Below are 12,312 nucleotides of genomic sequence, written 5' to 3'. Positions count from 1 at the left end.
GCAGGAGGATCACTCGCACCCGGCAGGTGGAGGTTGCAGTGAGCCGAGATCATGCCACTGCATTCCAGCTGGTTGGCAGAGTGAGACTCCATCTCAAAAAAAAAGAAAAGAAAAGAAGAAGAAAAAAATGTAGATAAAACAATAAAACAACTTTCTTCATCAATACACGTCTGTCTAAATTTCCATTCTCTAATCTGTAAATGGGGATATCTATCATACCTACCTCATATGGCTGTTGAAGAAAAAAAAAAAGAAATCACAGTAGATATTCCCAAAATGTTCTCTAGGGACAGGAAGTAACTCTGTGACATAACACAAAGCACTCAAAAGCATCTGTTGAATAAACAGGGTTTCATAAGCAAATGTACTCTTGGGGTTCTAGTAGCAGTACTCTAAGCAAATGACAAAGCAGAATCCAAATAGTAACTTAGTAACAGAGAGAGATCACATGCAGGTAGCTAATTTTCAGCAGTTTCTTTATCAGCCAATGTGTTCCCAGTATCTTATATTAAAAAAAAAAAAAAGAAAAGTAATCAACTTGGTTTAATATATTTTAACATCATATATGAATAAGTACTCCTTGGTTCCACATAAACAGTTACTAAGTATGTGTATCCTCTCTTCCACTTTATTCCCATTAAGCTATCTAATTCAGATCTTTCTACTGCATATCGGGCTCTAACAATTACCTATCTGAGCACCTACTATCTGCAGATTCCATCTCAGATGACACCACCAACTACATAATCTTAGATTCTTTTAATGTTTACTTCTCCCCAAACTAAAAATGCTTCATAACTTCTACTCAAGTATAAATTCCTTAGACTGACACTCTACTATTTCCTTTATTTGGGTCCCTACATGAAGCTCCATACCATTTAGGCTGATCTCCTGAAATGAGGTGCATGGATAAATGGATTTTCATGCCTCTACTCATGTCATTCCACAGCTTCCATTATGTAGCCAAGAATTCACAAATATTCTGTCGTAAAGTCTTCCTCAATGTACTGGCTGTCAGTGGTCTTGTTCCTGAAGTACTGACAGCCCATACTTCAAATTCCAACTATTCAAGTAAGTGTTGGTATTCAGAACATAAATAAATGCCCTGCTACACTTTTTTGCCACTTGCCAAATAACTTACATCGCCCAAGCTGTATTGCAAATGGCTAAAAAAAATTTTGGTCATGACATATTATACCTCAATACCTAACATACTACCTAGAGACAGTAAACAGTCAATAAATGTTTGCAGTCAAAACCATGGATAAGGACTACGGCAACCAAAACTGTGAAATCAGAAAGTTGCTCAAAGAGAATCCACAGGAACACTGTCGCTATTTATTCACAAGACTGTATACTTTATGTTACATACTACTATATGCTATCAAAATAACATGATCCCATCAAACTGAATTCTCTCCTTTGTATGCCACAATTGTTAAAAAACATTCAGCAAAAAGGGACATCAGTAACCAAATACATATTTGGTCACCCTGAAATAAAAAATACTTGTAAAGAAATAAGAGATCTGGTTTTTAGTCCTAGCTTCACATCTTTACTCCTGTGATTTGAGGAGTTATCCAATTTCTCTGAATCTCAGTTTCCTCATCTTAAAACATAAAGGGGTGCACCAGATTATTCTTCTGATCTTCTATAAATAGTCAAATCATACATTAAACATGAGTCTAACACACTGAACAAATACTAATTTTAAGAAACTTATTGTGTGCTAGTGCCAAAGAGTAATAAAAAGCACATTACCTGCCTTCCAAAAAGTTCAATTAATACTAATATGAAGAGAGGTATGCAAAAGTTAGACTGAGAAAGAATGGACAAGAATTCACACAAAGGTGACATTAAAAAAAAAAAAACCAACACAAAAGTATATGTAAAATCAAGTTCCAACTAGAAACTGACAGTTTACCCTCACTGATCACATTACTAAAACTTAAGAGGATAAACTTAATAAACCAATGATTTCTTTTAAGAAAACAATCATTAAAAGGAGCTAATTCTTTTATTAACTTGCAACTTTGGGAATGCTTATTATGTACATGTCCCCCTAATTTACGTAAAGTCCATTAAATCCTGTAAATGGGTTGAATCTCTATGATCTAGAACTAAAGTTATTGCATGTAATTGTTAAGTAAGGTACAAGCATAGAAATCAACTGCTATTCAAGGAATTTTAAAGTAACTTTATAAGCCTTATATAAATAAGCCTAGTACATAAGTATTACTTTTCACCAAATAGTCACGATTTCCTAAAATTTGACTTGATGCTCATTTTATATAAAGTCCTTCTTAACTTGTATAAAATGAAACCATATTTAATACTATACAAGTTAACACAAGCCAATTCTAAATTAAAAGTAACAGGTTAGTAACTCAACAACTGACACAAGATTTTCTTAAATTATTTGACCCTCTGCTTAAACAGTCTTTAGTTTCTACCCACTAAGAATTACTATAAACTGCCTACCATATATACTGAGACTTCGTAGGACAGAACAATTGTCAAAACATGTCAAACATACTCATAACTCACACGGTAGTTAACAAGTTAGTAGGAATCATGGTGCATTAATAAACATAATGCATGAAACTGAACAGATCAGATCCAAATTGATCTTTATACATGCATACCTGCACTTGTGTATCTATACAATAATAGTGGGATTTCAAATTGGGGAGAAAGGATCAACTTTTCATGCAATGGTATTATGACAAATGGCTATCCATAGCATGAAGAAAAATAAACTATCTGGAGGTACATATTCACTAATGAGAACTAAAACATCAACAAGGTACTGCTTTTTACCCTTCAGATTACTACTGATGATTAAAATGAGTGCTAAGTGTTGACAAGATTAACAGTGGGTCCACTGGCACATTTCTGACAAAAATATAAACTGGTATAACTTTTAAGGGAATTTAATCTGGCACTATGTATCAAAATTTAAAATGTACAAACCAGCAATTCTACTTCTGGGAGCAAAGAATGAAACAAGTGTACAAAGGTATATATATGCAATGATTTTCATTATATCATCACTTTTTAAAATGATGAATTTAAAAACTATCAATGGAGGTTGGTTAAATAAATTATGCCTATAGTCCTAGCTACTCAGAAGGTTGAGGCAGGAGGATATGGCTTGCTTGAGCCTGGGAGCTGGAGGCTACAGTGAGCTATGATGGCATCACTGCACTCCAGGCTGGGTGACCCAGCAAGATCCTCTCTCTAAAAAAATAATAAATTATTACACAACCCTATAAGGTATCAAATTTTAGACATTTAAAAATGTTTTGATCTATACGTATTGATCAGTACAAAAAGCAATTTACAGTATATATTATGTGATTCTGTTTGTGGATTTTATTTTTACAACTAATGCAGGAGGACATATGTATATGCAAGCACTTAAAAAGTCTGGATCAATTTAATAGCAATCTTTTTAACACTGGCTATCTCTGGATGCCAGACTTTCACTTTCTCCCAGTTCTTTTAAAGATCACATTTATAATTAGAGGGGAAAAACACTTATATCCATTAAAAAAAAAAAAAAGATGACACCCTATACATTACAAAGAAATAAAGAACCTGAATTTGTTGCACCAAAAGAGTTAGTCCCATCAAGAGAGCAAGACAAAAATTCCCACCTGCCTTCCCTATTTCAGTCCCAATCTGAGGTCCTAGGGGAGTTCTGCCCCACTCCCATTCTAAATATAGCCTTCCCTAAATGGTCATTCATGTTTAGTCTTCCAACTGTTATCTTTTTTTTGAGATGGAGTTTCACTCAGTCACCTAGGGGCTGGGTGCAGTGGTGCGATCTCTGCTCACTGCAGCCTTCAGCTCGTTGTAGCCTCCGCCTCCCAGGTTCAAGAGATTCTCCTTTGGGAGGCCGAGGCGGGCGGATCATGAGGTCAGGAGATCGAGACCATCCTGGCTAACACAGTGAAACCCCGTCTCTACTAAAAATACAAAAAATTAGCCGGGCGTGGTAGCAGGCACCTGTAGTCCCAGCTACTCGGGAGGCTGAGGCAGGAGAATGGCGTGAACCCAGGAGGCGGAGCTTGCAGTAAGCCGAGATCTCGCCACTGCACTCTAGCCTGGGCTACAGAACGAGACTCCCTCCGTTTCAAAAAAAAAAAAAGAGAGAGAGAGATTCTCTCTCCTCAGCCTCCAGAGTAGCTGGGATTATAGGCACCCACCACCACACCCAGCTAATTTTTTTTGTATTTTTAGTAGAGACAGGGTTTCGCCATGCTGGCCAGGCTGGTCTCAAACTCCTGACCCCAAGTTATCTGTCTGCCTCAGCCTCCCAAAGTTCTGGGAATACAGGCATGAGTCACCACGCCCCAATTGTTATCTTTATGTAAACATAAGAGGGAGAACAGAACTGTGAAAAGAACATGAGATTTGGAATCAAAAGAAGTATATTCAAGTCCTGGCCCAATGTGACCTGAACTGACTTCACCTAACAAGTTTTTTCATTTGATTACAAAAAGTAAAAGTACCTGTCTCACAGGGTTGTGGTCAGGATCTAACGAATAATCTATACATATATGGAAGTTATGCAAACCATAAAGTGAAATACAAACATCAATTACTGTTATTAACTAATCCAGATCTCTGTTCTGAGTTTAGAGCTAGCAGTAACTGATGCTTCATATTTCCAGCTGGAAATCCTACTGTTACCTCAAACTTAACATGTCCAAATTTAAATTCGGTGCTTTTCCTTTAAATCTGTTCCCTAATTTATTCACTGTCAATAAGCTATCATTCTACTACTGCCCCAAACTTCAGTTATTTTTCTTTTCTTTTTCTTTCTTTCTTTTTTTTTTTTTTTTTTTACAAACTTTCCAAAGTGACAATGGACCAGGCTTCAGTTATTTCTGTCCAAGTCCTACCCATTTTTTTCCTTTCTAATCCAACCCCTCATTTTCCAATGACATAACCCTTACTTAGGAAACTGCAACCTCTTCTCTCTGTCTTTAAATCTCTATCTGGCTTCAATCCTTCCTAAATACTCCCTACCAGTTACAACCAAGGTAGTCAGGCTGCTTCCCTCAAGTATCTTCCCTAGCACCTTACTGTTGCCTACAGCAGGGCACAAATCTGTAGTTTCTTTACAGCTACACTCTCTTTGTCACCTCCGGTTCAGTACTCAGACAGTTTCACTTAATTGTACTATCTGCCCACCCCTCTTAGCGTGTGAATTTGCCAACTTGATATAGGCTAGATTAACATAAAAATGGCAGACTTAGGGAAAAAATTTACTTGTATTTGAATACCATCTATCTCACTGAGGCTCAGGTAACCTCTACATATCAGCTGACAATCTATAAATTGCAACGATACCTTTCACAGAGATTAGAAGGACAGCAATAATGTACTTTAGAGTCCTTTACGGTGCTAGGAATATACTAAAAGCTTTAAAAATGGTGGCAATTATGACTTTAATTAAACTCCAGCACTCAAGAACTTCATAATTAACCCCAGTTTATTTTTGTAGCAGTATCATCAACTACTCCCTTACATGACAAACCTATACCCTCACTTTACATACTCCTGCCAGGTAAAATACCCCCATCTTTGCTGATCTGAATTTTACTCATCTTTAAAAGTCAAAGTATTGCCGGGCACGCTGGCTCACGCCTGTAATCCCAGCACTTTGGGAGGCTGAGGCGGGTGGATCACAAGGTAAGGAGATCGAGACCATCCTGGCTAACACAGTGAAACCCCGTCTCTACTAAAAATACAAAAAAATTAGCCGGGCATGGTGGCGGGTGCCTGTAGTCCCAGCTGCTCGGGAGGCTGAGGTGGGAGAATGGCGTGAACCCAGGAGGTGGAGCTTGCAGTAAGTTGAGATGGCACCACTGCACTCCAGCCTGGGCAACAGAGCGAGACTCGTCTCAAAAACAAACAAACAAACAAACAAATAAAAGTCCAAGTATTGTCCTATTACCACTTCTGGGAAGTCTTCCCTTATCACAGGTGGCCTATAGTATTCTTTCTCCTTTCTCTGAATTTACACAACTCTTAAGTAGTTAATATAAGGTAGCAGGAATTCTCTTATCTGGGGGGAAAAACCTGTCTCTCATTATAAGGACATCTGGTCCTCCTAAATCCTCCTGGGATACAGTCAGCTATAAATGAAGGGGAGAAGAGAGCTGTATTTTAAAAAATATTGATCCGACAAGGTGGTGGACATTATCTCCATTGATGCAGTAGCCTGTGACCCCTCAATGAGGGAGAATTGCTAATAACTGCAGTTTACAGAACTAGGGATCAGGCAAAATTATTTCTAATCATCTTTTCTCTCTGAAGCTTTTAGTCCACTTTATATGCCACCCAGCACTTTGGGAGGCAGAGGCGGACAGATCACCTGAGGTCGGGAGTTTGAGACCAGCCTGACCAACATGGAAAAACCCCATTTCTACTAAAAACACAAAAGTATCTGAGTGTGGTAGCACATGCCTGTAATCCCAGCTACTCAGGAGGCTGAGGCAGGAGACTCGCTTGAACCCGGGAGTCAGAGGTTGCGGTCAGCTGAGATCATGCCATTGCACTCCAGCCTGGGCAACAAGAGTGAAACTCCAACTCAAAAAAATAAATAAAAATAAAAATATATTGATCCCACTGCATTTGTTTCCAGATGTACAGGAATAACAACTGAACCCATATATATCCATATTTGAGGAAAAGAACCAGAAAGTATCTCACATACTCATTAAAATCTATCCAACTTATCAAGTGGAGATTTACAATTTTCTCTTGAGAGATTATCATGATGATAAAGTCAATTATCCCAGCCTTACTGTCAACTATTCTAATACAGTCAAAACTTAGAATTAGGCCAGATACAGTGGCTCCTGCCTGTAATCTCAGCACTTTGGGAGGCCGAGGTGGGTGGCTCACTTCAGGCCAGGAGTTCAAGACCAGCCTGGGCAACATGGTGAAACCCCGTCTCTACTAAGAATACAAGAATTAGTTGGCAGTGGTAGTGCATGCCTGTAATCCCACCTACTGGGAGGCTGAGGTGGGAGGATCATCTGAGCCCAGGAGGCAGTGGTTGTAGTGAGCCTAGATCACACCATTGCCTGTCGCCTGCCTGGGCGACAAAGTAAGACTCAGCCTAAAAAAACAAAAACAAACAAACAAAACAGAATTCGCTTCCTTATATGATAAGGTGAAAGGGGGACACCCCAATGACAATCTCTGACCTTCAAAACTGGACACATTCATTATTCACCCACTATTTTGGGGGCATCTAAACATAAGCCAGACACTGCTAGGTGCCTGGAATACAAATATCTTCAAGATGCTTTCCAGCTGAATAGAACACATGAGACTCAGATAACCCTAAAGTGGACTAAAAGCTTCAGAGAAAAGATGATTGGAAATAATTTTGCCTGATCTCTAATTCTGTAAACTGCAATTATTAGCAATTCTCCCTCATTGAGAGGTCACGGGCTACTGCATCAATGGAGATAATGTCCACCACAAATGGAGTGTCTAGGTTGCCCAGGGACTGAAAACTGGGCATCAGTCTCCCCAAATCAGATGTATTCTAATCTGATCCTACCCCTTCTCTGCCAAGAAAAAGAATGAAAGATGAGTAGGTCAGGCATTTTCCTCACATTTCCCTGAAAGAAAACCTTTTTCATAAAAGTTCAGACTTCCTAAATATACGCCTTGTCTACAAACTAGACAAGCAACTTCGCCAAAAGAATGAAGCGAGCATTTAGAAAGGTAGTGCCCAAAGACAGCAAACGAGGTAAAAATAGCAGAACAGGAATACTTTTAAAACAAAAATGAAAAACACTTTGGAGTACACCCTTCAGGTTTTTCCCCTAGGTGTACAGGAAATATGTGTATATTCAGGCAATATGGTTTTATAAAAATGAGGTGACACCCTACATACTACTATGGACTTTGCTTGAACTGCATAAAATAACAGAAATCTTTCTGTATCAGTACATATAAATGCATTACACATTTTGGTGTCCCTATCGTTTATAAAAACTACATAAAATGCATGATTTTAGTGAAAATTTTCAGTTGTGTTTTATTTTATAACAGAAACTAACAGTAAAACCAAAATTATCTATATAGCAAATATAGAATTATATAAGACAGGGAAAATGGGGAAAAAAAAGAAAATGTAGAATTAGCTGCATTCTATTAAACCAAGATTATCTATAAACATATAACCAAATTATTAAACCAGCCTGCCCAAATCTGGTATTTGCAGTAAAACAATTACTAAAAGCCGTTATATTACTGTAATATAATATGGTATGGAATTAATATTTCAACAGGTATGCTGGACAGTTACTGAACAAGTATAATGTGTGGAATGTGAAGGAAAAATGAGTGGACAGTCTCAAATCAGTGACAAAAAAAGGAAATGGATCACAATTATTTTTATCTCCTAGCACAATTACAAGCCAATAAAATATGAGAGTTCAAAAGAGCAAACTGACGGGTGGAAAAAAATCATGGATGAAAAAAAATGGGCGAGGATTGTTATTCCACAATCCTCAAAGCACTCACTAAACAGCTATGAAAGCAGAAACAAATTAGCCAAGGAAAGAGGGTACTTGGAGGCATTCAAGTACTGCACTTACAAAAAGTAATCCAACAGAACCGTAACTTTACAAAGGGATAGAAAGAAATGCCATCCTCTCAGGACCCTAAACAATGGGGGTACAGTTTACAGTCAAATTAAGTTGATTTGGTCCATAATAAATAATCAGAGACAAGTAATCTTTACATCCTTTTATCTATGTGAGTTAAGCAAAAACTCATCAACCTAGCACTATACAATCGGCTTAGCTAGCCTTTTATCTACTCTACATCCTCAAAGTAATCTGCGTTTGTCATTTACCTCCATGAAAATTTCCAGTGGTTACCCATTTCCTATAAATAAATATATATACATAGACAGATATGTCTTTCTTGTTCACTGTTGCATTGCTAAAGCTAAAAGAGTATGCTGCAGGGGTTCAATTAGCATTTCAGGAATAAATGGAGTGAATTTGGCTTCAACTGCTTTCCAGCCATGCTGGGTTTACTTGAATTCATCTGTAGACCTTTGTGAGTTAGAGCACATTAGTTTCCTTACTATGACTTCCAAACCTGGATATGTAGAGCCCCACAATCTACCATTACTATCGCCTCTCTCATACCAGTCCAGCTTCAGTAACTTCATTTTTCTTGGTATATGCCATGTATATCAGAGCCTTTCCATTTACTGTTTCTTCCGCCAAAAATTCCTTTCGAGAGTCACACACTTACACCCCTTACTTCTCTTGGGCCTTTATTCAAAAGGCAATCAGTGGCCGGGCTTTGGGAGTCCGAGGCAGGCAGTTCACCTGAGGTCAGGAGTTCAAGACCAGCCTGGCCAACATGGTAAAACCCCGTCTCTACTCAAGAACAATTACTTAAACATTTTTATGTTCCTCATGTAACTAGTTCAAAAACCTCACAGTGGTAAAAAGATAATAAAAGAATCGTGAAAGTGTGTTGAAAGGGACTGCTACATTTTCAAAGTGTCTTAGGCCAGTATTACTACAAAAGAAAAGTGTAACTGGAGTCAGAAAATATCATTACCTGAATGAGAAAATTTTATCAGCCATTCTTTTAAAAAGATATTCATAAGACATACACATCTGCAAAGTAAAGCATGTAGGTGCTCAAATATTTGCTGAATGTATGATATAAAATTTTAAGTTAATATTAGAGTCTAAAAACTTTTCTCAGGCTAACATAATCAAAATTTAGGTTCAAAATTTCGAAAACAAAAGTCTTGTGTCCTCTGCCTTTATGAACTTGATTTGCTAAAGTAAATCCGCCATGCATCCTGATCTTGTGTTTGGCAGCAAGAGCCAAAAAAAAAAAAAAAAACTCAGGGACAAAAGTACCGCTTCATTGTCTTCCCTGTCGTCCAATAACAAACATATAAAGGATTAGGTACATAAATAATCATATCTTGATTACCGTAAAAAGTTCAAAATAGACTAAAATTACTTTAAAAATATGAACTACGTCAATATCCACTTTCCATCAACAGAGGTTTCTCAACATAAGCATTATGTGCCTAAAGCATCCCTGACATAAAACTTTATCCAGGTTTTGAACACAATCACAAACATTAAAAGACATGACAGGAACGTTATTGAGAAAATATCTTCATTAGGGCCCTATTCTGTTACAACAAATATAAAAAGCGAACATATTTTCACATTCCTAGCAATGGTCTGCTTATAAATCCAATAATCCAAAAACTAAAATCAGCCACCTCCCTCAGTAGTTCCTTGGTTTCTCACAGTTTTATCTGATCGGAAGTGGAAGGACCCTCTTTTTATCGTCTATCACAATGTAATAACATTCTTGATTAAACACACAATTAAGTCTACGTAAGTCTCTTCCTAAATTGCTAACTGTCCAAACTTATGTATAAATCATACAAGCTTCACCAAAACACAAAAACTTAAGAAACTACACAATAAAATAGTTAGCAAATAGGTACACTTTAAATGTTTGCAGCAGACTTGAGAACATTCCCATCTGGCTGAATGTCTCGCAGTAACGTGACTCTTTATCAACAGTGAGCACATGAGTCTTCCTTGGCAGCCAAGTCTACACTACTTCAAGGTATGACCACACTTTAAAGAGTCATGATGGAAACGACTAGATTACGAAACCATAAACAGTAAACACAGCACAGGCGGTGGAAGAAACTATAGAGATATTCCATTCAGAAGCTGCTATTTCTACTGTTGGTTAATGTATTTTTGTTTCTACCAAGGAAGCTGTGAAATCCGCGTGCACACCCATCCCAAATCTATCCGTGGGGCGGGCGCAGGCTGAGTCATTCCTAGGAGTAACTTTATACCGATCCTCGCACTCTGGGGTCGGGACAAAGACATCATCTCTCCGTTCCTCCCATTCGGTGAGCTTCGTTCGGCCTCGGCCAAACTCCACTCTCCCGTTTCTCGAGTCCAACACAGAATTAAGGGCTGATCCCTGGCAGCGATGAGCACAAGTCAAGATGCGTCTCGGGAGGTTCGGACGTCCCTCGCCCTCGGCCACTCCGGCAACTAGGCCGGGTGCTAAGCGGCAGCGCAGAGGGAGGGATCCCAAGGCTCCGGCCGAGGAAGCCGCAGGCAGCCCCGCAGCAAGAGTCCGACCCACACCTCCGGCAGCCTGGTGGAGCGTCGACTCGAACCGCTTTTGTCTCCACAGGGGCTGTCGCGCCGGGAAAGCGGCCAGTGGGCAACACCTGCCGGGGCGGGAGGCGCCGGGGCCCTCCCGTGCACACACCTGCGCGTGGGCCGGGCTCAGGCCGATCGGAACCCTGGACCACGCGACCCCGGCCCACCGTGCCAGGGCCCGCCGCGCGACCGCTGTGCCAGATGGGGGAAGGGGACGCGGGCGGCGGCGACACTTACCCGGCAGCGCCTCCTCCTTCGCCGGCGGCAGCAGCAGAGCCAGCGACCCCCGGCACCATCTTCCGCCGCCGCCTAGTCCTCGGCGGCGGTTACCAACCGCCCATTCGGCACCGCTAAGCCGACACAACCGCCGGCGTCCCGGGCGCCCGCCCGCCGCGGCCCCGAACTCTAGGAGGCAGGGAGGGGTCCGGGCGGAGAAGGACGCGAGCAGGCCCCTCGGCTCTGGGTCTGGGGCCGGGGGACAGAAGGCCGCGGCCTGTCAGAGCCGAGGGGCCCAGGCGACTGGGGGATCCTGAGGCAACGCCGAGGGCTCGGCAGGGCCGCGGACACCGCCGCGGCTTGGTTTGTTATTGTCGACTCCGTCTCTTCCTCCGCGGCGCATGCCGGGAAACGGCCTGCCGGGGGAGGGGCGCGCCTGGAGGCGCAGAGAGGCGTCTACGCAGGTCCGGAAGTCGGCAGCCTGCCGGGAAGGGGGCGGCCCCGCCTCCGGCTCTCGGCCTGCCGGGCAGGTTGGCTGTCCTGGCCTGACCCTGGGAGACTCCGCTGGGGCCGCCTGTTATGGTGCTAGCTGCCGTCCCGGTGCGTACTTTCCCAAGGTGAATTTGACCTTCTTTGCGACAGCTAGGCCCTGACTAAGGTCGACCCACCAAACACTGGATCGTCCCCAGGCGAAAGAGAGCTTGTCCCCCCCAGCCTGTCGCGGAGGAGCGGAGCCAATCGAGGGTCTGGTGTCCCCGTCGCCTCTCCAGGGGCAGCCTGCGGACTAGGCCAAGGTCTGTAACAGGATAACGTACCAGCGCCTGGCCCAGGCGTTCCTGCCGCCACCTCCCCGCATATCCGGACCGCCGGGACT

General features: G+C 41.4%; 1 protein-coding gene across 6 annotated transcripts in view; it reads right to left on the bottom strand.

The window, feature by feature from the left end:
* The window catches only part of RB1CC1 (RB1 inducible coiled-coil 1), an 88,958-nt gene extending 77,063 nt beyond the window's left edge, over nt 1–11,895 (bottom strand). For all 6 annotated transcript variants that reach the window (XM_019032475.4, XM_019032476.4, XM_055348775.2 and 3 more), the window contains exon 1: nt 11,460–11,895. The gene's annotated coding sequence lies outside the window, so the exon portion shown is untranslated. The remainder of the gene's footprint in view (nt 1–11,459) is intronic.
* Between the last annotated feature and the right edge of the window lie 417 nt (nt 11,896–12,312).

This window comes from Gorilla gorilla, chromosome 7 (assembly GCF_029281585.2).
Source record: "Gorilla gorilla gorilla isolate KB3781 chromosome 7, NHGRI_mGorGor1-v2.1_pri, whole genome shotgun sequence".
Lineage (NCBI taxonomy): Eukaryota > Metazoa > Chordata > Mammalia > Primates > Hominidae > Gorilla > Gorilla gorilla.
This window is presented reverse-complemented; position numbering and strand designations above follow the sequence as displayed.